The following is a 27,598-nucleotide window of genomic DNA, read 5'->3' as shown; positions in this document are numbered from 1 at the left end:
TACGGCGTTGTTCTTTTCTACGATACTGGCCAAGCAATCGAAACAAATACTGTTAAACTACTTACTAATAAAGGCCCTGATCAGTAAGTAATCAGTAAGTATGAGTATCATCATCTAGGAATCGAACCCGAGATTGATAGTTCAACTTTCATATCCAAAATCACAGGATCAAAGCAATGTCAATCTCAGCTCTGAAAATTATCACTCATAGTAAAATTAAGGAAATGAAAGGGGAGAAGGAACAATAAAACGTCAAAATTATGTTTAATAGCATTTATTTTTGTATTATGTATTTGGATTTGACATTTAGTTATGGATTTGTCACTGGGGAACTTGACGATTTATAATGAATTTATCTAACACAGGTATAAACTTACAACAATTTTGCATTGTCCTAAAAATAGTAGCTTTAATCAAAATTCCAATCCAGTTTCATTATTACGAGTTGACATTAATACAATCGAATTTCAGTTATTAGAACTATTTATAATTTGGGTAACAAACAAACTTGAATTCACCACTTAAAGATATTTTTATGATTCTGTACTTAGGTACCTTTAAAAAAATATGATACAACAAAAATAACCATGATTAAATTAATTATTTTTAAACAGCTCTTAAAACATAGCAGCATTTTGACCAGTAAATTGTCATTACAGTAACAATAATAATAAGTAAGTACATCAATAAATAATGTTAAATTACAATTTAAACCTTACAATACTCTAGATGCCAATTACGTATCATTACAATTTCTGTTCCCCAGTGTGATAGTGATGTTTTGGTAAAAATTTTGAAAATGTTCAAATTATTTTTCCGGATTTAACTTGCCGGATAAAGTTTTTAGTTGACTCTACCACCGGTTCGGAACCTACGCACTACTGAGAAGAACCGGCAAGAAACTCAGTAGAAGTGTTTAAATAGTTGTAACGACCTAACAGTTTTAATTATTTAGAAAAATATTACAATTTGGTTTAACTTTAAATTTTACATTGCATAAAAATTTAGTTATTATAAAGTTACAATATTTTAAACACATAATATTGACAAATATTATTATTTTTTTAATAATTATTTTTGTTTAGTGTCATTACAACCAGGAGTCTAATATGGCTGATGTTATCGCCATTGCTGGCTTACCATTAACAATATTAAACATTAAAACTTAAATACCCACTATTTTACTAATAGGTATTTTGGTCGTGTCATTTGTCCTTGTCGGGATTAATTAAACATTAATTTGTAATTACAAAGGTGGACAAAGTAATTTACAAACACTAAATCACAAACAAAATCATTTTATTGATAAATTACTTATGAAAAGTAACTAAGCAGTGTGCAATTTATGGACAATTACAATAAATATTACATTTGTGACAAAACATGTGTGGAGAAATTATATGAAGTCAAAATGTAATTAGTTAGTTTCACAAAAATACAATTCTCAAATCTTCTAATAAAAAATAACAATAACTGTGCCAAAATTTGAACGTCCTCGTCTTCTGTAATTTTGTTTCTTGTAATCCAAAATCTATTTCATCCTATCCTAAAACCTATCTAACAAAAACTTTATGTATGAATATCATGGTCCAATATTGCTAAGTACTAGCCATTGCTGACATTCCATTAACAATACTGAACTTTAAAAACTTAAATACCCATTATTTTACTAATAGGTATTTGCGTCGTGTCGTTTTATGTCCTCGTCGGGGTTAGTTTGCAAAGGGTGGGCACGTTAATTCACAAAAAAACTAACGTTTATTAAATCATAAACAAATGTAATAAACAATGGTTAATGGATATTGCTAAATAGCTTGTTTTACGCTTTGAAGATTAATATTTAGATGAGATTCTATTTATTTACTTCGACACAAAAACTAAGTATATTCACACAAGATTAGCCGTTATTTGTTAAATTCATTAGTGGCAATGAATTAATATTGCACAAATTATAAACATAGTAACAACAAATGTTTAATGCTAAATGCAAAGAAACTTAACAATATAATGCCCAAGCATAGTAAGGTACTCTGTGTCAAGCTTTAATTAAATTGCTCAAAGTTTGTATTTATTGAATAAATAAAAAAGGGACTTATTCTCCATGGTGAAGTTTTCACCAGTCCCATTCATCAACAGAGGACGTCCATGTCAGGTCTCTTAGGTCCTTGTAACAGTTTTTGACACCCTTATTTCTGCCCTAATACCTATCCTACTCTATCTAACCATCTATCACTAATGGCTTGATACGACCAAGCATTTAAGTTAAAACTTTATATATAGTTGTAATATAAGTATATAGTATCGTGACTAAACAACCAATGATTTCGGATGCTGCCATACTGGTCTGCAATCCGGTTTTGAGGACTTATTAATTACAAGCAATTACTTTATTTCATTTGTTTTGAAGGCTATAAATTTAAATGATTCAACCAGTATTCCCTCCACATTAGATGCAGAGTTATTTATTTGGTCTGCAGTAACTAATCAATTACAAGATTTAGCAGACAATTTATAAGTGATAAACTATTATATATTAATTTTAAAAATTAAAAAATAGCTAAGATCCTTGTTATTGATGTAGTTGTGCTTTGGATATTCAGGAATTAATATGTATGCAAGTCCTCAAAATAACTAAATATTAAGAAAATGGACAATCCAATATTGACGATGTTCTTGTCATTGCTGACGTGCCATTGTCAATATTTAATTTTAACAAAAGATACCACATGCACTCTCAGTAGGTATTTTTGTCGTGTCTTTGTCTATGTCAGGGTTAACTAGCAGGGGTGAAAAGTTAATTAATAAGAAAAATACTTATTAATTAAAATCTATTGCCAAACTACATAACACATCAATACTTATCACACAAGGGTATCAATAATGTAGGTAAGTAAAAAAATAAATAAACTTGCAAGGTAAAAAGGGGGCAGTTTTTAAGAAAAACGTTAATTTCTATTTAGAACTTATTCAGTTTACATGATTTGAATGGACTGCTCATAATAAAAGAGTAGTAATTAATTTGTGTTTCGTACAGTATTCGCCTCATTATTATTCATAAGTGTGTAATACTACTATTATGCTATCTCATACATTTACAGAATATTCTAGATAAATGTTCTTTCAAGGTTTTATAAAATTATGAAAAAATATTTAAATGTAACTATGTATTTTTCCTAGTTGGAATTCCAAACAAAATAATAATATCAAAGATTTGGGAATAAGGTTACTGTATTAAAATATATTAATAAAACAGAAAAAGATCTAAATTAAAATTGGTTTAATAACTGAAACATTTTACAATAATACCATTACGTATTTATGAATTTGCGTAAATTCCAATCAGAAAGTTTAAAAAAGTGATAATTACGAAAATAAAAATATTTAAAAAAGAGTAAAATAAATAGATTCTAGTGGTAATTTTAACAACAAAAAATAAATTACGTATTATAGATTGTTACACACTGATATAACTGTAGTGATGAGAAGTTAGATAGATTAAATTTCAAGCCGGTGCAATGACTATCGATAGAAGATTATAAGTAGTGTTTATATTAAATTGTTGTATCGCTCATTCCATTGATGAAAGAATATTTACTATAATAATATAATTGTGTATGTGAGATATATAAGTATCAAATATTGCAGTGTATTCTTATAACATTTAAGCAATGCGATTGCATTAATATTTGTTGCGTTATTTAGGTATATTATGTAGGTCTTATTACTAGTAACATAGTTAAGATAACTATGTTTGGAGATACCTTTTTCTCAGCCGTTTTAATTATATACGAATATATAATGTTAAACGTACTACTATTAATAACCTAATAATTATTGTATTATTGTAACTTAAGTCAAACCTGATATAATAATTTATAGTATGTATTGTTTTCAAATAGTCAAACACGGAATGCGATAAAAGCTTATAACTTTAAATATAAACTATGATAAGTTTAATAACTTCAGTTAATTCTAATGAATGTCATCGCCCGGAATTTGTTCTAAACTTACTATATATCTTCCCATATTTCATAAATATTACATAAAATATTTTTCCCGATGGTTACAGTATTTTGGTAATTAAGATAATATAAATGTGTTAGAGATTAATAATCCTAATGAATATTATATTATTGTCATTAAATACAATATTAAAATGAATTTTAAGTTATGAAAGCTAAGCATTACAATTACTAGTTTTTATTTAAAATAAAAAAAATGATGTTACTCTATTTATTTTTGGCGTAGGTATACTGCAAGTTTCCGGCCTGTACTCGACTATGCTGTAGTTTATTCGGTGCAAGATAAAAAGACCTCCCTAATACTCTGCTGTTGCAAAAAACCGTGATTGGTGACGCCACTTACAAATAAAGATCTGAAAATTAAATATCAAATAGTATTAAGTTTTTTTGTCTAGTCTAGTGTTACTAGTGATTGCAAAATTTTTCAAAATAAAAATATGATTTAAATTTTAATTGTTAATTAACTAATCGAAAACTCTATGCAAACTGAAAATTATGGTCAAATTGTGCTGATAAGCATTGAAGAGAGCAAAGACAATTTTTCACCTATACGTTTTACGTATGGCTAATAAATTTATCAAATTGCTCATAAATTTTATGTCTAATGAATTAGTTGGAAAAATTACGAGGATTATTAACTAATTAATACCTTGATACAAATTTGGGACGTAAAATACTAGATTTTACTAGAGAAGTCTGGTTCCATCGCCGTGGTCATTATATAGAGATGTTGTGAATTAATTAACGAATTCATTGTCAATGACTGGGGCACGTCAAAATTTGGGCAGCTCTATCGCGCTCTTTGCGCTTGCTCTATTAGGCCTTGTCTATCATTGATCTGCTCTATCATTGGGCCAGGCCTTAAGCCTTACTAACGGGGCGCCTCTAAGGTCATGTCGTTTGATGGTTACCGCGTCTGTAATGTTCGCATTCAAATTATAACAAATAATAAACAGGTCCTGAAAAATAATGATTTGATAAAATAAAACCTTTGCTGTCATAAACGTGCAGTAAAATAAATGGAGTTTTATGTTTGCGCATCCAATAATTTTGTCGATAAAAACAATAATAAAAACTTTTATTATGGATGTATAAAATACGAAATCTATTTTTATCCAAATTGCTTGAGAAGTCATCATAATTTAATTGCATACAAAATAAATATGTATTGCCAATGACTTAAATGAAAAAAAAAAAAAAGAATTAATTGGAATTGAATTATTAGTTAAAATGAAATAATCGTTAAAAGCGAAATATGAGTTTGCTATTCGATCAAATGTAGGTAGGTATACATTTGATTAAAGTGCAGTCGCACTAGTGTGCTTATTAATATCAATACTATCAATAACTAATCGAGACGTAACAAAACTCATCAAGTTATTATGTAAGTGCAAAATGAATAAGTTAATTATTTAAAAATTGTTACTCTTATTCTTTATTTATACCTTCTATTCAGATTTTGAGGACCTGAATTTCTTATGAGTTTTTTATTTCTTAGATGTTCATTTCTCCTTCGGTATTATTTGATAGAAATATAGCAACAAAAGGGTCTTAATTTGTGCCATAATTCTACGGAATGGGCCTGCCTTGTGTGTTTTAGATCCCGCATATTACGTGTTGGTGTGTTATACGTAGTTAACATTAAATTCCTGTTCCTGAAAAATAATGAAAATATGAATAATAATGTCTTAAATACCTTAATATATTATAGCTATATTTTCTTAGTTTTAATTACGTATTCTAAGTATATCTTTTTAGCTTTACTTTATATTAAAAAATAGAGCTACGGCCTTACGTCTAGGTTTGTTTATTTGTAGAAAACCTAGATTTATACCTTAACATATTAATAAAGTCAGGCATTCATATCGTTTCCTAATTCAATATTAAAAATACGTGTATTGTAAACTTTAGCCGAGCTATAGTCTACTTATGGGTAAATATAAAATAATATTCTAATTTAAAGTTTAAGTTAAGACTCCCCCAAATCACCAAAACCGTCGCATACGCCTACGCCTACCCTAACTGGTCATCGGCCATAATTATATTTATAGTGGTATATTTGTAATGTAACCTTGTTGGTGTACAAATAAATAAATAAATAAATTTCTACAGCTATCCTACTCTATTTAACATCCGACTAAATCTACCTGTATATTTTACAGAGGTTTAAACTGGCATTTGCGTTGCGATTGCAACTTACGCTACGTGGCAGAGTCACCAGAGTCTTTTTAGATGTTAGTAAGTAAATTATAATTTACAAATCATTCCTATTTATTTTGCTCCCCTTTGACCTTGACCTTGTTCCTAACTTAATAATTATGTTTTTAATATAATAAGATACATTTACTCTATTTTTTTCATATTATTTTTTAAATATTGTGTCTTAGTGTAAGTTACACTATTTACCTCATGAAATTCAAATTGCATGTTTTAATTATAATTATTATTCTCGTTTATTCTTAACCTTGTTTTTTGTTTAATTGATAACAATATAATTAATATTATTAATAATATTTCCGTCACAAATTCCTATTTTAAATTTATTTTAACCGTTCTTAGTCATAATAACCGTCCAACCGTAGTACAATATTGCTTTTTCTACTCGTGTTATTGTTTTAAAGTTCAATGTTAAGTACCTATTTAAATAAATCTCTAATACATAATATACAATAATAGGTAATAAATCATTTACTTAACATCTATTGTTTTGGCATTTTACCTATGTTATCTTTCAGATAATTTGTACTAGAGCATTAATACTTAATAATTTATTTCATGAATATTGTAGCTGTAGGTATAATGTGTATTGTGGAGTAGTTATATTTTTATATTATCTTTGTGTAACACTTCCGTCAACTTGTACTTATCTCCATCTTACTAATTGGCGCTTTTTATCCACACTACCCTTGATCTCTCTCCTACTCTATTGCAAACCAACATACTTTTTCGTAGCTGATCAATGCTATCAAAATCATTACCGTAAAGTAACAAAAGTTAACTCCCAGACCACTAAGACATCTCACAAGCTCGCAAATTAATTTCAGACACAAAGTGCACTGGTGATACACTATAACTATTACCATACCTGCATGCAAATAGCTTCTAGACATTGTAAAATATGCATACACAAAATACCCTCGTATTAAAAGGACTCAAGACACGCTTTTGCTTGTGAGATCATCAACTAAATTTCAAATGTGACAAAAGCAACACAATGAAAAGGTGTGTCAATGACTCTAGGACGAAGGTTGAAGCGCTTAACACATACAAGAATAAGGGTTGGAACCTGTTAAATAGCAGTAGAATGCAGAAGCTTTTGACACCAATCTTTGCATTTACCAATTTAAACTACATAATACTCAGAAGGTAGGGAACAGATTACACAAGACAAAACACATCGGTGTGGGCATGAAGACCAATTAGTAAAACCACCAAGATACAAATCAAAAAGGTTGGCTAAACACTTAATTTTCATGACATGCTTATTTTATCACTATTCTGTTATACACCCCTAATTTTAAAGATTAGTTTCTTAACGAAAAAAATATTGATTTCCCCAGTTATGGACCTTGAAATGTTTAATTAATGTTATTAATTGAAATATTTACAAAATTATTTAATTTAAAAATACAACAAAAATGATAAGAAAAGATGTCAAGATTATGTACAGTAAGAAGTAAAATGTTTTGTGACGCTTAAGTTTAGGTATGTAAAAATGTAGGTAATATATTTAGCAGCCAAGCGCCAATTTTCAGAAAGCATTTCATTATGCATTAAAATTATCATTAACAAATTGTATTAGAATTGTTTACAGCGTTTCAACTGAGGCAAAATGTACCTAACTAAACAAAGTTCACCTATGTAAAATGGATCTAGCTCTATGCATCTTCAAGCCTTATTCAGTATTGGTATTATTTACTTAAATACAAAAATAAAACCTCCGAAGCCAAATATTTTTCTCATAAGCTGTTACTTTTTATGTGTTCTAAGGATTCCTTGTTAGTAATTAAATGAATGAATTAATAAATTGCTTAAAATGATTCATGTACAAAATCTTGGACCAAATCCGTGACAGATAAAGCATGATAGTGCTGTTCTATAATAAATGTTATTTTACTTAATTATGCATCATAATTGGAACACAATTAGCACACTTTAAATACTATAAACGTTTTAGTTTAATCGATTTCGTTTTCTCTAGCTCATTGATTTAAAGGCATCTGTATTCGTGCAAAATTAAGCCACGCATTAAAAACAAATACAAACAACGTTTCTGTATGTTAGTTAAAAACCATCTCCTACTAAAATATAAATCTAAGATGTTGGATAATATCAACATGCACTAGGAATTGTGGAGGAATTTGTAGTGATTGTATAGCATCAAAATTACATGCCAATTTTGCCTTATTCATACCTGACATTATTTAAAAATCATAATATAACTGGGAAAATAGAGAAAAAAACTCTCTTCGAAGAATTTTTCTAAATGTCGTAAAGAACCTTAAAATGGTCAATCTTCAAAGTGGACGGTAGGGGAGACCGAGGAGAGTTGTGACAATGTAGATTTTTGGAATCCTATTAACAATTTGCGAGAATCTAGTCTTGTTAACAGTAAAATTGATTTTAACTCTTCAGATTTATTTTTAGTACCTACCTAACCTCGTACCTACTGCCTACTTAAATGTTTTACATTTTTGTTTTACCTTTCTCGTAAACGTCGTATGTGCCTTTTTTAACCGTGCATTAACATTCCGTCCATTATTATTAATTGATTTTTATGTCATCAATAAAGATAGTGTTGACAGTGAGAAATATTATTTGTTTACTATCGAAATCATGTTGTCATTGTTCCTGTTTGGTTTAAATAAAACATACTTATAATATCTCTTCAAGGGCACCCCCCTGCATTCACCCACATTCTACATTTCGTCCAATGTCATCAATTTCTTTTGTCATTAGTCATCACTTATTATAAAAAGTAAAAAATATACTTTACACTGCAGTATTCCAAATCATAATAGACATCAAATAGACCGGTCGATTAACGAGAGATTATTTTTGTAACACAAATAATATCTAGGTACCTACTCGTTTTTTCGTAAACGTAAATGACAATATCTTTTTTGCTTTTTTAATATCCCTGTTGTTTTCACATTACGTCCATTATCAATTACTTTTGTATAATCAATAAGAACAATAAATAAATTAAATATTATACTTAATTATCTAAATATAATTGTCTTGTTGGTTGTGCTAAATAAATAAAATAAATATTTTTTTACATAATATTATTCGTAAAAAAAAACAACGTTTACCTCCTAACAACCGTATTTTATAACCTCCGAATTCACATTCCGTCCTAAATTTATTATAAATTCCTTTTATACCATCAGTAAAGATAGTTATTGTGTATATTATTCACCAATTAAAATAATATTATGTACCACATGTTAATGTAAATTATTTTAAACAATCAATTCAACCTTAGAAGTCCATCCGTAGACTCGCATGTTATAAAATATTATATTATTCGCATATTTAAGTTTTATCTACATTATATTTAAGTCAGACTAACATTTTCACACCATAAAATTATAACGTCCAATCAAATGAATGAACGGAATTGATACTCTAAAGTTTATTTCCTCAGTTTTCATCTAAAAAATATAATTGTTAACCACAATCCGTTTATTAATGTATTTTTTACAGAGTTAGAACTCAAAAAAGATCACTCTATTCCTACCTAGGAATCGCTATTTTAAAATTTATTTCCAAATAACCTGTTTATGATTTATGTTCCAACTTAAAGAAAATCTATAACGTAAACCAAAATCCGTGCAATGTTATATTTCTAACACAACGAAGGAGATGATACCTATCCTACCTAGAAAATTCATAGAAATCTTTTATTCAATTATACCTACAGTTAAAAAAGAAGTATTAATACTTCTATTTCTATTCGCCAATTTCAGCTTTACGCATTTTTTTTGTCCTTAAATAAAATTACACATTTTTCTGAACCTGAAAGCTTATTGTATTAAAGTTTAAATTAATGTAATCAATGTTTTTTCCTTTTTTAAGTCTTCTAAATTACTCTTAAAGAACAGAACCGCATAATTAAACTTAGGTATACATACATACAATATATAACATCACACATCCTTAGCACATCCTTAGTGATATTTTCAACAGTTAACTTTTAATTATTTTGCTTATATCTATTTTTACTCGTATTTGAGTTACCTACCTCGAATGAAGGTCTGATTAAAACCATCTATAGAGAACTTTATGACATTTATAAAATAATGTTAATTATTTATTGTAATGTATGTACATTTCATTCACCATTTCTAGTGTTTACGACTTTGACGTCTAATTAAAATCATCCGTAAACTCATGGAGACATTTTATCACAAATTAATAACGTATTAGTTATTTCAACAATTTTAATTTTTAGTCATATTTTGAGTGACGCATCGTTCATATCTAAATCTATCCATAGAGACCTTTTTAATAGAAACAATTTATTTATCATTCGTAATTATAATATCACCATTTCTATATTTTACTTGTATTTAGGTATAATCGTTCACGTCTTAATTAAAACCATCCATAGAGACATTTTTAACAATTATTATTATTTCGCCATTTCTAGTTTTTACTGAAATTTGAGTGGCACGTTATTATTACACGTAAATACGTGTAATTTAAAATTTATCCATAGAGACATTTTTATTAATATACGATTAAATAACAATGTACCTAATTATATCACCATTTCTAGTTTTTACTCATATTATTATCATTTTGAGGTACACGTTGTCGTTGACTTCTAATTTAAAATGAACTCACCAAAAATTATGACTATAATAAATCATTAGTTTGTGTCATTCTTTAACGCATAATTATGTACCTATTATAAAATCAAAAATTGTAACTGTCAATGTCAACTGTCGTATTAATTATAATGTAACTACATTCTGAACATTAGTTCAGATATTCTAATTGGTATTCCATTTTCCGTCTATAATTATCTATTCCTAATGGTTGAGTGGTAGAGTGATGCTAACATAAAATATTGTTTTAACTCTGTTGTTGAATTTTATACATTTTTTGAGAATACTTCTTCTAACATTATTTTTTGCAAAATACATTTAAAGATAATTTTAACGGCATATCTGGATTGAAAAAAAAACTCTTTAATTAATAAATAAAAACTACACACCTGTATTTTAGAAGAAATAATTCCTTAATGAAGCCACGATAGCCGAACGATCGGACTGGCAGACTCGTGATCCGTGGAACGCGGGTTCGGTCCCCGCCGCTCGACTATTGTGGTGAGCTCACTCGAACAAGCATATTTAGCTTAGTAAGTACGAGGGGCTATCGAGAGTGTAAGTAATTTTTGAAATAACAAATTACTAATACTACTATTACTAATGTTATAAAAAAAATCTGAACCTTACTTAAAAGGGAATTAAACTATAACGGTATTATGAGAAAGGGATAGAGCCAATCCAATATTTTGCATCTTAATTTACTTTGTAATCGATATAGATGTTCTTGTATGTAAAATAAAATCTTTTTTCAGTTTCACAGATTTTTGTCAGTAATAACTAGTAATAAAAATAAAAATTTTGTATCCATTCAATACCTACTCAAAACAATCTCATAAGTTATTAAGAGGTAGAGAATTACCCGAGGATATTTCTCTTCTGGTTGCGAATCTATCTATATATATAAAAATGAAACCCGTTTCGCGTTGTCACGGCATCACGTGTGAACGGCTGAACCGATTTCGATAATTCTTTTTTTTAATGTTTGTGGAAGTCCAAGGATGGTTCTTACGGAAAAAAATATTAAGAAAATCTCTACGCTAAGGCGGTACGAAGTTCGCCGGGTCAGCTAGTATTATAATAATAATCACTTATAATTTTAATTATATTGATATTATACTCCATAAATCTTAATTTCCTAATGTATGTGTTAGACGTAATATTTGGTATAAAAACCTCTTTATAAATAAAAAAACGGCACACCTGGATTTTAAAAGAAATAACTCCTTAATAAATAAAAACGGCACACCTAAATTATTTTAGAAGAAATAATTTCTTATTGAAGCCACGATAGCCGAACGATCGCACTGGCAGACTCGTGATCCGGGAACACGGGTTCGGTCCCCGCCGCTCGACTATTGTGGCGAGCTCACTCGAACAAGCATATATTATTTAGCTTAGTACGAGGGACTAACGAGAGTATTACTAATTTTTGAAATAACCATTTCTTAAATTATTTGAGGATATTATAGTAAACCGTAGTTTATAAACTTTTAATAGTTTCCTATAGGCTAATTTTTTTTCCCTTTCGTAAAAAATATTATTAATTAGTACTTTAAATAAATAAATAATTAAATAGGATAAAACACCGTCTTGTACCTTAGTTGCTTATTAATTTATACGTTTATTATTTGCTATGTGGTAGAGTATGCCAATGTTTGGTACAAAATATCTTTTGACCGACGATTTTACGTTTATTTTTTACGAATATTGATATACTCCATAAATCTTAATTTCCTATTGTATGTGTTAGATTATTAATGTTTGGTATAAAAATCTCTTTATAAACAAAAACGGCACACCTGTATTTTAAAATAAATTATTCCATAATGAAGCCACGATAGCCGAACGGTCGGACTGGCCGACTCGTGATCCGGGGAACGCGGGTTTGGTCCCCGCCGCTCGACTATTGTGGTGAGCTCACTCAAACAAGCATAATATTTAGCTTAGTAAGAGGGGCTAACGAGAGTATTAGTAATTTTTGAAATAACAAATTACTAATAATGTTTTAAAAAATTCTTAACCTTACTTAAAAGGGAATTAAACTATAATACGGTATAACGAGAAAGGGATAGAGCCAATTCAATATTTTGCATCTTAATTTTATTTGTAATCGATATGGATGTTCTTGTATGTAAAATAAAAACTATGGTAAATACCATTTCTTAAATTATACACTTTTTGTCAGTAATAAAAATAAATTTTTGTATCCATTCAGTACCTACTCAAAAAAGTCTTATAAGCTATTAAGATTTATCTTCTGGTAACGAACATTACAATGACTTATAATCTTAAAATTGTACTTATAGCTAATCATTTTAGAATAATAGTAACTTTCCGTAGTTTATAAACTTTTAATAGTTTGCTATAGGTTATTCTCTTTTAAATAGGATAAAACAAAACACCATCTTATACCTTAGTTGCTTATTAATTTATAAGTTTATTATTTCCTATGTGGTAGAGTATGACAATGTTTGGTATAAAAATTTATTTTGATCGACGATTTTACGTCTATTTACCTACCTAGAATTTACGTATATTTACAGATATTTACCATCCTAGACATCTTACTTAACACCAGGTACGATTGCAGTCAAATATTATATCCTATTTAAGTTTTTTATCCTATTTGTGTTTTCTCTTTAGACCTACGATTTTACGTGTACCTATTCCTACCTAGGTACCTACTATTTTTTTCGAATATTGATACACTCCTTGTATCTTTTCCGACTTATTTTTTGAGCACATGCTGATAAAAGGGAGTAATGAGGTTTGTTTTTTGTGTTTTATTTGGTTTTTCTGTAATGTTAGATGTGATGTCTGAATTACAACAATGTAGGTACTCATAACTTACTTATTAGAGCGCTCTAATATGACAATGTAGGCTCACGAATTTATTTATGTTTTTAGTTTTATATTGGCGTAATAAATTGCGAAAACACTTAGTCTATCTTATGTAAAAAAAGATTATAAGTCTGCAAAAGCAGAAAAATATTATTAAAGATTGAGATTCAGTGTGGATATGATAGTTTTAATTTTAATGAAACAATTATTAGCATTTTTATTGAAAATTTTAACTGTAATAATTATTTTGCAAATGTTTACATAACATTTTCACCAAATATAAACAAGATTCACAAAACACGACACATTGCACATCACAGCACATAAAAAACTGCATGACAACTGTTATTTACTTTTACAGAAACTAGCCAACACTCACAAAACCAAAACATATGAAAACTTTAAAAACCTTTCACAATTTTCTTCTCTGCATAACACACATAAGAATCCCATTCTTGAAAAAAAATTTTCTTTACAGCTACGCCAAATCAACACAAAACATTAATTTCATTATTGAATTGAGACTCCAGTTTAACTTCATTGTTTCATAATTTTTACTCCGAAATCATTACTTTTATAAATTATGACCATTTTTTGAATGCTTGATAAATTACTATAATTAACCTGTTTGATATCCATAACACGTAGGTATTTCAAATACAAGAGAATTTTATGATTAAGTTTTAACAAAACTTGAGAAAAAGGAACACTCATCCTATCTTATCCTGCAATAAATGTAATAAAACCTATTTCATATTTTTATTTCTTTGTTCTCATGTAATTTCTTTCATTATTTTTCTGTTTTTCTTAAGCTCAAATTGCATCAAATTCTTCAAAATATACAAAATCTATTTACGTTTTCTCTTTCCATGCGTTATGTTCATTATTATTCTTGATAATTTCTGTATTCTTCTTCATTACTAGCTTTGTAACAAAAATCATACTTTTCTTTCTTCTTTTTTGATATTTTAAAACGACTCCAATCAACACCCAATTTATTATGTCTGCAAATAATTGAATCCTTAAAAGGTATAACTAGTTACTTTGTACCTACATACTCGTAGGTATTATGTAAAGGTGCGTCTTGGTTTATTAAGTAATTGATTAACGTTTTCTTCTGTTCAATAAGTAGGTATTCATTTAATGTTAAGCACAAAATAATGTACATTTTAAAATAAACCTATTATTTTAGCTATTTTAAATGTTCGCCGATTAATAATAAACATTATTTCTTCTTTATTTTCTTGGCAAGTCACCATACAAAACACCATCTTCAAATCCTACTTTCTTCTAGTCTTCTTTTTATAATCTTCTAGCGGGATTATTAAACATTTTAATTTCAGTATAGTATGCTTATCATAGAGAGAAACAAATGATTTACGTCAATAACTTGACCATATAATAAGGTCAGTTGTTGCTATCTTGATAGTGTATCCTTTTTAAGCTGCTTGATAAATTCATTTCTATAATTCATATAGGTGTCTATGTTATTTTATTCCCTTCCTTTTTATTTTTAAGTGACACTATTTTAGTGTAACTCTAGTATCTTCTGTCAATTTGTATTCATATTCGTTTAATTTTACGTAGGTAAGTATATTATCTTGATTCAATATTATGTATAATTATAATTATAGTATTTTCCAGCTGTGGTAGTTAATCTTTAATATAAAAAGAAATAAATACCTAATTTATTATAACGTTAGGTATGTATTTATAAAAAAATACACAAATAGGTGTAAATAAAAATTATAAATATCAGTCACCACTAGTCACAGACTCACAGAATGTCGTCACACCACAAAAACAAAATATATTAAAAAAAACTCAAGTATTCGCACTTAAAATACTTTGTATTTGTACGTATTTTACTATCAATGTTTTAATTTTATCACATAAAATTAGCAATGAATGTTATTCTTTGGCATAATCTGTGTCACACTTAACTGCCTGCCTGGCCTGCCTGCCTGCCTTGAAAAGCCATAATTAAATACCTACATCGGATTAATTTTCACTTTGCTTTCGTTATACCTAATCAGTGCAAACCCTGCATTTCAAGACGCAATTAAATAATAAAATTTTCATTTTCTGTATCCTCGTAAACCTGCGTTTCATGACATAAATAAATATTTCAAGACGTAAATAAATAAATCTGATACATATTCAATGTTCTTTTTTAATAAATAAATAAAAAAAATGTAGGTATATGTTGCCTTCGAACCATTAGACAGGTACAGGTAGTTAGACTTACAACTAATTTAATGAATGCTTTGTTCTAATTATTGCTCAGTGCAATGAAATAACTGATTAATTTTCATTTTCCTTATTAAACTCATTGTAAACCTGAATTTCAGGACATAATGAAATAAATCTGATTAATTTTCTTGTTTTACTCAGTGCCAACCTTGTATTTCAAAACGCAATCAAATAACTGATTAATTTTCATTTTCCTTAACATTATAGGTACCTACTCATCGTAAAACTGCATTTAAGAGATAAACAAATCTCATTCCTTTCTCGTTATGCCTGCATTTCAAGACGTTACAAATAACTGATTCATTTTCCATATTATACCTACTCATTGCAAACCTTGTATTTCAAGACGTGATAAATTTTCATTTTCCATATTATACTCGTACTTATCGTATAATTATCTGCATTTCAAGACGTAACTAAAACAAACCTAATTTATTTTCTTGTTTTACTGAGTGCAAACCCCAAAATTTTAAGACGTAATCAAATAACTTGTTAATTTTCATTTTCCACAAATTATACTCATCGCAAACCTTGCATTTCAATACGTGATTAATTTTTATTTTCCTTATTACACTTATCGTATACCTGCACTTCATGATGCAATTAAATAATTCATTTTCCATAATATTATTAGATTCCATTAAAACGTCGTTAATTGATTAATTTTCATTTTCCTTTATACTTATCGTAATACCATTTCAAGGCGTAATTAAATAAACTTCAAGACGCAATTAAACAATTCATTTTCCATGACATTATTGCATTTCATTAATACGTCGTTAATTGATTAATTTTCATTTTCCTTACTTATCGTAATACCATTTCAAGGCGTAATTAAATAAACCTAATTCATTTTCTTGTTTTACTCAGTGCAAACCCTGCATTTGAAGACGTAATTATTTTAACCTGTTAATTTTCATTTTCCATAAATTATACTCATCGCACACCTTGCATTTCAATACGTGATTAATTTTTATTTTTCTTATTCCACTTATCGTATACCTGCACTTCAAGACGCAATCAAATAACTGAATCGTTTTCCATATGACACTCATCGCAATCCTTGTGTTTCATTAATTCGTCATTAACTAACTGAATAATTTTCATTTTCCTTAGATCGTAATATCATTTCAAGGCGTAATAAACCTAACTCATTTTCTTGTTTTTCTCAATGCAAACCCTGCATTTCAACACGTGATTAATTTTATTTTCCTTATTACAATTATCGTATTCCTGAACTTCAAGACGTAATAAAATAACTGATTCGTTTTCCATTTTAAACTCATTGCAAACCTTGTATTTCAATACGTAATTAAATAACTGATAAATTTTCATTTTCCTTATGCTTATCGTATACCTGCACTTCAAGACGCAATAGTAAATAACTGATTCGTTTTCCATATTTATACTTATTGCAAACCTTGTATTAAATAAATAAACCTAACTCATTTTCTTATTTTACTCAGTGCAAATCCTCAATTTCAAGACGTAATTAAATAACTTGTTAATTAAAATTTTCCATAAATTATACTCATCGCAAACCTTGCATTTCAATACGTGTGATAAATTTTTATTTTCCTTATTACCTACACTTATCGTATACCTGCACTTCAAGACGCAATTAAATAACCGATTCGTTTTCCATATTATACTCAACGCAAACCTTGTGTTTCATTAATATGTCATTAATTAACTGATTCATTTTCATTTTCCTTAGTACACTTATCGTAATACCATTTCAAGGCGTAATTAAATAACCGATTAATTTTTCATATTATAACTATCGCAAACCTTACATTTCAAAACGTAATTCTTATTAATTTTCCTTATTATACTCATCGTAAACCTGTATTTCAAGATGTTTAACTAGCGTAGGTACCTAAGTCTTGAAGACTTTAATAATACGAGAACAATAAATAAATAAATATTATGTATTGCTAGGTATAAAATCTTTGTAAATATTAAGTTATACGTATTTTCTATCAAATCCAACGAAGCAAAATAATTAAATATTTCAAATTCATCTGAATGATCGTCGCAAAAATGAACGCAAACGCGAAAAATTCAACTCTCTTTTGTTGTAATCTTTTCTATTATCTTGTACCTTGGTAGCATAAAATATAATATTATCTTTCCTAACACAAAAATCATTAATTCTTATGATAATATCAATGTACCGTATTACCTACATAAATAAACAATATCAAAACAAAAATAGAGATAATAATCAAGTCTAATATTATGATTATGAAAGAAAAAAAAACATTTAAATATGTTTCATTTAAATTTTATTTCTATCTATCTACGTATCTAAGCTTGAGATCACAAGAGCCTCATTTCACCATAGAAAACCTCACAGGCGCAGCTAGTCTTATGAAAGCCTAGTAAGAGCCTCAGTTCCTCAGAACTCAACTAGGCATGGGACACCTCGCAGGCACAGCTAGGCCTATGTAAGCCTGGCAAGAACCTCAACTAGGCATGGGACACCTCGCGGGCACAGCTAGGCCTATGTAAGCCTGGCAAGAACCTCAACTAGGCATGGGACACCTCGCGGGCACAGCTAGGCCTATGTAAGCCTGGCAAGAACCTCAACTAGGCATGGGACACCTCGCGGGCACAGCTAGGCCTATGTAAGCCTGGCAAGAACCTCAACTAGGCATGGGACACCTCGCGGGCACAGCTAGGCCTATGTAAGCCTGGCAAGAACCTCAACTAGGCATGGGACACCTCGCGGGCACAGCTAGGCCTATGTAAGCCTGGCAAGAACCTCAACTAGGCATGGGACACCTCGCGGGCACAGCTAGGCCTATGTAAGCCTGGCAAGAACCTCAACTAGGCATGGGACACCTCGCGGGCACAGCTAGGCCTATGTAAGCCTGGCAAGAACCTCAACTAGGCATGGGACACCTCGCGGGCACAGCTAGGCCTATGTAAGCCTGGCAAGAACCTCAACTAGGCATGGGACACCTCGCGGGCACAGCTAGGCCTATGTAAGCCTGGCAAGAACCTCAACTAGGCATGGGACACCTCGCGGGCACAGCTAGGCCTATGTAAGCCTGGCAAGAACCTCAACTAGGCATGGGACACCTCGCGGGCACAGCTAGGCCTATGTAAGCCTGGCAAGAACCTCAACTAGGCATGGGACACCTCGCGGGCACAGGTAGGCCTATGTAAGCCTGGCAAGAGCCTCAAGTAGGCATGGGGCACCTCGCGGGCACCTCTAAACTTATGTAAGCCTTGCAAGAACCTCACCTAGGCGTGGGGCACCTCGCGGGCACAGCTAGGCTTATGGAAGCCTCGCAAGAGCCTCAGCTCGGTATGGAATACCTCGTGGGTACATCTGGGCTTATGTAAGCCTGGCAAGAACCTCAACTAGGCGTAAGGCACCTCGCGGGCATAGCTAGGCTTATGTAACCCTCGCAAAAGCCTCAGCTCGGTAAAATCTCACGGGCACAACTAGGCATATGTTAAGCCTCGCACGCAGTCAAGTAGTATACCTACTTACTCCACGGTAGACATTATACGAAAATAGTTTAAATATTGTAGATTGTAGGTAATCGCGTTATAAAGGTAGGTAAATTTGTGCTTCTTTTTTCATTCAATACCTACGTTAAACTACGTAATAAAAAAACATCGTAATATTGTTTAAAATAATAATATTTCGTCCAATCCAATGGATAAAACGGTCCCCTAATCCCCTTATATTTCAATTTTAATTACTAAAAAAATAAATACACCGCTAATGGTTTACCTACAAACCAGATTAAAGGTTTTACTCTAACTCTACCTTGTGTTTATTTGCCGTCATCAATTTGAAGTAGTAAAATAGTTTTGGTATAATGTAAGATAAGTATCTCGAGTAACGTTAAATATTTTTTATGAGTTTAATAAATAAATAAAATATTTTAATACGAAAGCTGAACATTTTCATCAGTACCTAATATAAACTGAGGCGTAACGCTGTATAATGATTTTTCAGGGTTGTTTTTTCTAAGTAATAAAAATTAAACAAAGTATGTTTCAACCACATCTGGCCCTAAATAACATCATAATACATAGGGGAGAGTTCGGTATATTGTACCGCCGGGTAAATTGTACCACNAGTGTCACTCTCGAAAATGCGTTAGAGGTGGTAAGCATGGTGATTGAAACTTGAACAGGTGGCCTGACGTTACGGCACCGCCTATATTTAATTCCACGCAAAAATATGGAGGTAATTTTAATAATTAATTTCTCAGCCATTTGTTGATGGATTTCAAAAATAACTTCAATGGCTTTTTTTATTTGGTCTATATTTTAATTCCATTCAATTAAATCTAATGTTTTCAACATCACGAAACTACTCCATTGTATAATAATCATGTTGTACCCAACTTTACCATACAATTTTGAAAATAATTTAGACAATATTTTAGTCAATCATATTTGGAGTTTACTTATAATAGCATAATTTACTTTTGAAAATTAATATAATAAGGTGCGCACGCCGCGGGCGTGCATTACTTTGAATTAATAGGCGTGATCCTGTTTTATCGAAATCGTCCCGTTAAGTGTATTTTTTCTCAAAATGTATTAATTCTAGTAAAAAAGTAATTAACTTAATCTTCAGAAAACTATTTCTAGGACAATGGTCTTTAAAGAGTCCTAAGTAAATCTACAAATACTTTATTTACTTTGCAACACTTAAATAATACTTCATCTATACTTTTTAGTATTAAGTGAGCATACAAAAAATCATAATTTAGTAAAATAATATTTTTTTAACTTAAGCTAAGAATAACTTAAGACCAAATTATCTCAAGAATACTTAACTTGGTTTTGGATATTCTTAATTTGCTTAAGTAGTGCTCGATGAAGAATATAAACTCTTAAAGAGAGAAATCTCTATCCTAAGTTTATTTGGTTTTAGCTTAAGTGTAAATTTAGATAGAGTTAAGACAAGTAAGATTTTACCATTAATACCAATTGCTACTTGGGAGCCTCAGCTCGGTATGGAATACCTCGTGGGTACATCTAGGCTTATGTAAGCCTGGCAAGAATCTCAACTAGGCATGGGAAACCTCACGGGCACAGCTAAGCTTAAAGCCTCACAGAGCCTCAAATCGACATGGGTTACCTCGCGGGCACATCTAGTCTTATGAAAGCCTAGTAAGAGCCTCAGCTCGGTATGGAATACCTCGTGGGTACATCTAGGCTTATGTAAGCCTGGCAAGAACCTCAACTAGGCATGGGACACCTCGCGGGCATAGCTAGGCTTATGTAAGCCTGGCAAGAACCTCAACAAGGCATGGGACACCTCGCGGGCAAGAGCCTCAGCTCGGTATGGGATACCTCGTGGGTACAGGTAGGCCTATGTAAGCCTGGCAAGAACCTCAACTAGGCATGGGACACCTCGCGGGCATAGCTAGGCCTATGTAAGCCTGGCAAGAGCCTCAACTAGGCATAGGATACCTCGCGGGCACAGCTAGGCTTTAAGCTTCACAGAGCCTCAACTAGGCGTGGGGCACCTCGCGGGCACAGCTAGGCTTAAAGCTTCACAGAGCCTCAACAGGTGTGGGGCACCTCGCGGGCACAGCTAAGCCTATGTAAGCCTGGCAAGAACCTCAACTAGGCATGGGACACCTCGCGGGCACAGCTAGGCCTATGTAAGCCTGGCAAGAACCTCAACTAGGCATGGGACACCTCACAGGCACAACTAGTCTTATGAAAGCCTAGTAAGAGCCTCAGCTCGGTATGGAATACCTCGTGGGTACAAGTAGACTTATGTAAGCCTGGCAAGAACCTCAACTAGGCATGGGACACCTCGCGGGCACAGCTAGGCCTATATAAGCCTGGCAAGAACCTCAACTAGGCATGGGACACCTCGCGGGCACATCTAAACTTATGTAAGCCTTGCAAGAACCTCAACTAGGCGTGGGGCACCTCGCGGGCACATCTAGGCTTATATAAGCCTTGCAAGAGCCTCAGCTCGGTATGGGATACCTCGCGGGCACAGCTAGGCCTATGTAAGCCTGGCAAGAACCTCAACTAGGCATGGGACACCTCGCGGGCATAGCTAGGCTTGTAACCCTCGCAAAAGCCTCAGCTCGGTAAAGCAAATCTCACGGGCACATCTAGGTTATAATTATAAAAGCCTAGCTTTGTATTAGAATCTTCGCGGTCACAACTAGGCTTATGTTAAGCCTCGCAGTCAAATAGTATACCTACTCCACGGTAGAAATCATACGAAAATAGATTAAAATATGTAGGTAATCGCGCTACATTACTATGGTAGATAATTCTGTGCTTGTTTAATTTCATTCAATACCCTACGTAATAAAAAAGCATAGTAATATTGTTTAAAATAATATTTCGTTCAATCCAATGGATAAAACGGTCCCCTTATCTTTCAATTTTAATAACTAAAAAAATAAATACACACACCACTAATGGTTTACAAACCAGATTAAAGGTTTTAACTCTTTCTCTAACTCTACCTTGTGTTTATTTGCCGTCATCAATTTGAAGTATGTAGTAAAATAGTTTTGGTAGATTGTAGCTAGAATAGTTATAGATAAGTATATTACGTACGAGTAACGGTAAGTATTTTTATGAAAGCTTAATATTAATTAAATTGAAATGTTTTAATACGAAAGCTGAACATTTTCATCAGTAGATAATAATAAATTGAGGCGTAACGCTGTAATATAATGATTTTTCAGGATTGTTTTTTTCTAAGTAATAAAAATTAAACAAAGTATCTTTCAACCACATCCGGCCCTAAATAACATCATAATACATATTATATGAAGTGCAATAGCCAATACAATTACGCAATAGAAAATGCCAATAGACACTAGCTAGACCATCTTTGTAATTTTCACTTCTTTATGCAAAAAATAATTAAACCCTTTGTATATTAATAAGTACTTGATCAAGTTCTTATTTACCTACATTATAATCTAAGTTATGAAAAAATATAAATTATTCCACTTAAGTGTTCGCCAGATGGGTGGTAAGTGTCCCAGGAGAGAAGATAGATGGGCTAATACTGTAAAAGTATGGCAGCCTCCTATGATGGATGTTCAGGACGATGGGTAGACCACTAGTCCGTTGAGATGACGTTAAGATGGCTGACTGGACCAAAATGGATGAGGCTGCGCAGGCGCACTCGATGGGACTGGAATGACAGCAGCTGAGGAGGCTTTTGCCAAAATTTTTAGGCTATCCTTGAATTTCACATGTCAAATGTGCCAATGATAAAGCCTACTTTGAATTAAAATAATTAGTAAAAAAATATAAAATTTCAAAAAATTGTAATATGCAAAATCTTGGAATAAAATAAGTAGCTTTAAAATTCTGCATCTAATTTTCTAATCTTTTTTTTTGTCAAAAGCTCAAACAAGAGGGCCGATCAACTACATTAGGTCATTTATAAGTGATTCAATTAATTCTGGTCCTTATTTCACAATTTCATCAACAATGTGCAATAATAAACCACAGGTAGTGTGGTAATAAAAGCAATGATACGTAGACTATAACCAGACTTTTTGTGTCAGGACGTAGATTTTTTTGTGTCAGAAGCTCAAACAAGAAGGCTGCTAGAATATATTAACTCTGTCATAGTGATTCATTATTATAATAGCAATGTTAATACCTAAACTACATCTAAACTTTTTTTTTAGTGTCCGAAGCACGCGCAAGAAAAAAATTTCTTACAATTTTGTACCTTACAAATGCATTACTTATTAGACTGCATCTAACCATTTTTTTTTTGGATTACAGAAGCACAAACAAGAAAAACTAAGATCTTCATACTTGATTGTGTTAATTCTTAAAACTGAAATAGATTAAATATAATACTTGATTCGGTTAATTCTTAAAACTGAGATAGATTAAATATCATACTTGGTTCAGTTAGTTAAATCTGAGATAGATTAAATATCATACTTGGTTCGGTTAATTCTTTTGTGTCAGGAGCTGAAAAAAGAAGGCTGATTGAGTTACATAGCTCTTTTCTATGTGATTCAATTCATTCTTATCCTTATTTCACAATTAAACTATCTAAAAATTTGCAATAATAACTAAAAGAATTGTTGTAAATAGATACCTAGCTTAATAGCAATGATACTTCAACTGCATCTAAGTAAACTTTTTTTGTCAGAAGCACGAACGAAACGAAATGTGTATTATGTACCTACTGGCAAAAATGCAATGCTACTATTGTATTTTTTTTGCTGCTTCTAAATGTTTTATTTTTTATGTCAGAAGAAGCACCATCAAGAAAATTATACCTACACTACATAATAACAGAAATGCAATACCTAGTAGTAGTAGGTAGTTTTTACTTTATTTTTCGGTCAGCTCGCACAAGAAAAACTGAGGTCGATGAGATTAGTCATACTGTTTCAGTCAATTCTACCTGGTAGTTATATACCTCATTCCGGTTATTGTTTCGTGATGACTCTACATTTCGTTTTGTTGTGCAATGATCGACTAATAAATGTAAAAATATATTTAGAAATTTGGTCCCAAAATTCGAAATAGGTAGGTATGCAAAGTATGCAATACCATTTAGGCCGTTTGTAGACATCCGTTTTTCACCGGACGACGGACCGTCAAAAAACGGATATCCTTTGTTTGCTGTCAATTTTCTTGCCGGACTTATGTCCGATGCATGTGTACCTACACGTTCATTATAAACCATACGCCACCGCTAAATCCGGTAAAAAAATCGGACCGTTGTCCGGTAAAAAAAACGGATGTTTACAAGCAGCCTCAGTGTACTAATTTCCATCAAGGCAATAAATTTTTTTATGACCGTTTACATTTTTAGGGTGGTAAAATAGATTTTCCGCGTAGGTGTCCGCTGAATCGGTTGATGGCGCCTGATTTTGGCACCTCCTTTTCGTTTATTGTTTGGTGATGACGCTACATTTTCTAATACTCTAAAAAAATTACTATGTATTGTATAAAAAATAGCATAAATGGGCCTTTCAGCCGCTTAGTATAATAGTTCTACGTCGTAGCAAAAATATGCTTTATTGTCAGACTCTAAACAGGTATTTCGCAGTTGTTTGCTGTGCAATATAAAGTCCGATTTGTTATATGTATAGTAGATATTTGGAGTAATATGAGTTTTCTTACTTTCTTTTGATCTTGGTAGATTCGATATTTCTTACTTTCGGTTGCTGTTGTCAGGTTCACGGCCCGCCCTTCGTTTCTTGTTTCGCGATGACGCCACGTTTCTTAACATTGTGCAATGATCAGCATCACCTAGTGAATCATTGTTGTAAAAATGCTCCTCATTGATATGGTACTCTATAACTAGGTACATACGTAGTTATGATATACAATACTGGTAGATCTTTCCAGTTTTTTTAAGCAGGCTTCAGAATATACTATTATGTAATACCTATCTACTGGTTTATAAATCCTGAGATAAATTGGAAAATGTTTTGCTTTCGTGGAGTAAAACAATAAATGTTTATAAAAAATAGGACTGCTTCAATAGCTTTCATTAGATTGTTTTTTGTCTGTAGATATTTCCAATTCGGAGTTTATATTCGAAAGAAGATATTTTCATCTTACTATAGGGAGTTAGTCCCTTATTAATTTATGACATTTACATTCATAAATTGATAAGAATACGGTGCATGATTTCTATTCAAACATTCTAAAAGGTCTCTTATGCCTTGTATAGTTATTAATATCTCAAATAGCGCTTAGATAGCTACAATATTTTGTCTAAGAACGCCTAATTGGGGTTTACCATTATGGCTTTCTCAATTACATCGAAACTTCGTAAGTAGGTATTTTAAATGTATCATTATAGTCTCAATAAAAATAAATCCTATTACAACATTTACAACACAATGTATGGTTGTTTTTTTCTTAGTTTACGAAATGTTTCATTATCCTAAATAAAAAGGCTTTGCCTTTATTTTTTCTGTAACGAACAAAATCAAGGTCTCTTTAACTTCAAATAAGTTAGAGCATGTTTGAAGGATGTTCCTTTCTTTCTTATTAAAATAGTAAGTTTTGAATAATATGTGCTTGCCATATTTATATTTATGCTTATTCAAGATCGTCTCTACATGGACATTATTGTTCTTGTGATTTCTTATCACTTCTTACTTTTAATTATTGACTGTTTGTTAATTTTCCACTGTCTTTACATGGACTTATTGTCCTTGTGATTTCTTATCACTTCTTACTTTTAATTATCGACTGTTTGTTAATATTCCACTAACTCATGAAGTAAAACAAGGAGATAAACCAACACAAGGAAATAAATAAAGACGCCACATTGCGAATGTTGTAATTGCCTCCCGACAGGTTCCTCTGAACCTTCTTTCCTACTTTGGGTGTACTAAAGACACAAAAACTCAATGTTTTATTGTTTCTCTTACAACTTAAGGATTTAAGACAACAGGTTTTTGAATAATTGTGGTATAAACTTAACAATAATTCCGCCTCAACGATCGGTTGGATTGTGGTTTGTGGTGTAAGTCTTAAAATATAGCCGCCTCAAAAAGCTACCTGCCGCGAAAATACAAGTTGCAAGATCTACCAGGGTGTCTGGGAAAGTCTGAAAATAAAAAATACAGAAACTTAAAACAAAGCACGGAATATTTTTGTTTTGTTTTGTCACACACTCCCTTTTCACCAATTTTATACATCTTTGATACAAAATAAAAACCCCTCATGATATTGTTAAAATTATTAACCGTATACCTTTTGTTTAAATAGGTTATTATCTACCACTGATAGTACGAAACGACTCTGTACGTGACTAAGTACAATGAAACGATTTGATACCTAATTAATATTTCCGATAAGATTGTTCAAGTTATTTCATTAAAATATCATCCGTGAATCATTACGTACCGATGTTGTATAAAATAAAGCTTCCGTCTCAAAATAAGAAGATTATTTTTCAATATCTCCCAATATGTAAATGTTTCATAAAAAAAAATTGCCATTATTAACCGGCAGCCATTTTAGCTCTGAATTGCAACGTCGCAATAAGAGCAAAGTGATGACGTCACCACACGTTATAGGTTTCAAAATACGACGAAATATGATCCATTGTGCAAAATACTTAATTATCTACCTCATTCTTGTTCTAAACGACCAAATCTTAAACCTGGAAAATATTTTTTACTTTATCATTAATCTCTCTCAAAAATAATTAATACTATTATAAATTAAACGACGTTTTATCAGCTTTAACGAACGACACTCTACCACTCATTGAAGGTCAAGGTCAAAGTAAGACGCAAATCCTAATTGGAAAACCGAACAAAGGAGTATCGCGATTAAATTAATATTAATGAATTCCCCAATCTAAGCGAAAAATAAAATATGGATTGGTACCCACCTCGTTATCCTCAAAGGAACTCTTCAGTTGGTTTTGCGAATTTTAGGACATCTGGCACTGTGTTCTCAACCGGGCGATGACTCTGCCATTTTTATTCTAAAGGGACTTATCACCTCTTAGTATAAATTAGTGCTCTACATTTTTGCTCCTAAGTACTTTATCTTTACTGAATTACATTGTGAATAAAACCTCCCTTAACACCAAAAAATAACTACATAATGGATACAGAACCTCACCACTAGACTAATGGAAAAGGTATCTCGGGGCGAGCAGCGCGATTT

General features: G+C 31.3%; 1 long non-coding RNA gene across 1 annotated transcript; it reads right to left on the bottom strand.

Moving 5' to 3' along the window:
• Positions 1 to 319: 319 nt before the first annotated feature.
• LOC114354260 (uncharacterized) lies at positions 320 to 27,598 on the bottom strand. The gene is made up of 4 exons (XR_003656011.1): positions 27,318 to 27,598; positions 5,468 to 5,677; positions 4,672 to 4,938; positions 320 to 4,375 (listed from the first exon to the last, which is right to left on the bottom strand). It is a non-coding gene; the product is annotated as an uncharacterized LOC114354260 (long non-coding RNA).

This window comes from Ostrinia furnacalis, unplaced genomic scaffold (assembly GCF_004193835.3).
Source record: "Ostrinia furnacalis isolate ACB-3 unplaced genomic scaffold, ASM419383v2 OfSCF2036, whole genome shotgun sequence".
Lineage (NCBI taxonomy): Eukaryota > Metazoa > Arthropoda > Insecta > Lepidoptera > Crambidae > Ostrinia > Ostrinia furnacalis.
This window is presented reverse-complemented; position numbering and strand designations above follow the sequence as displayed.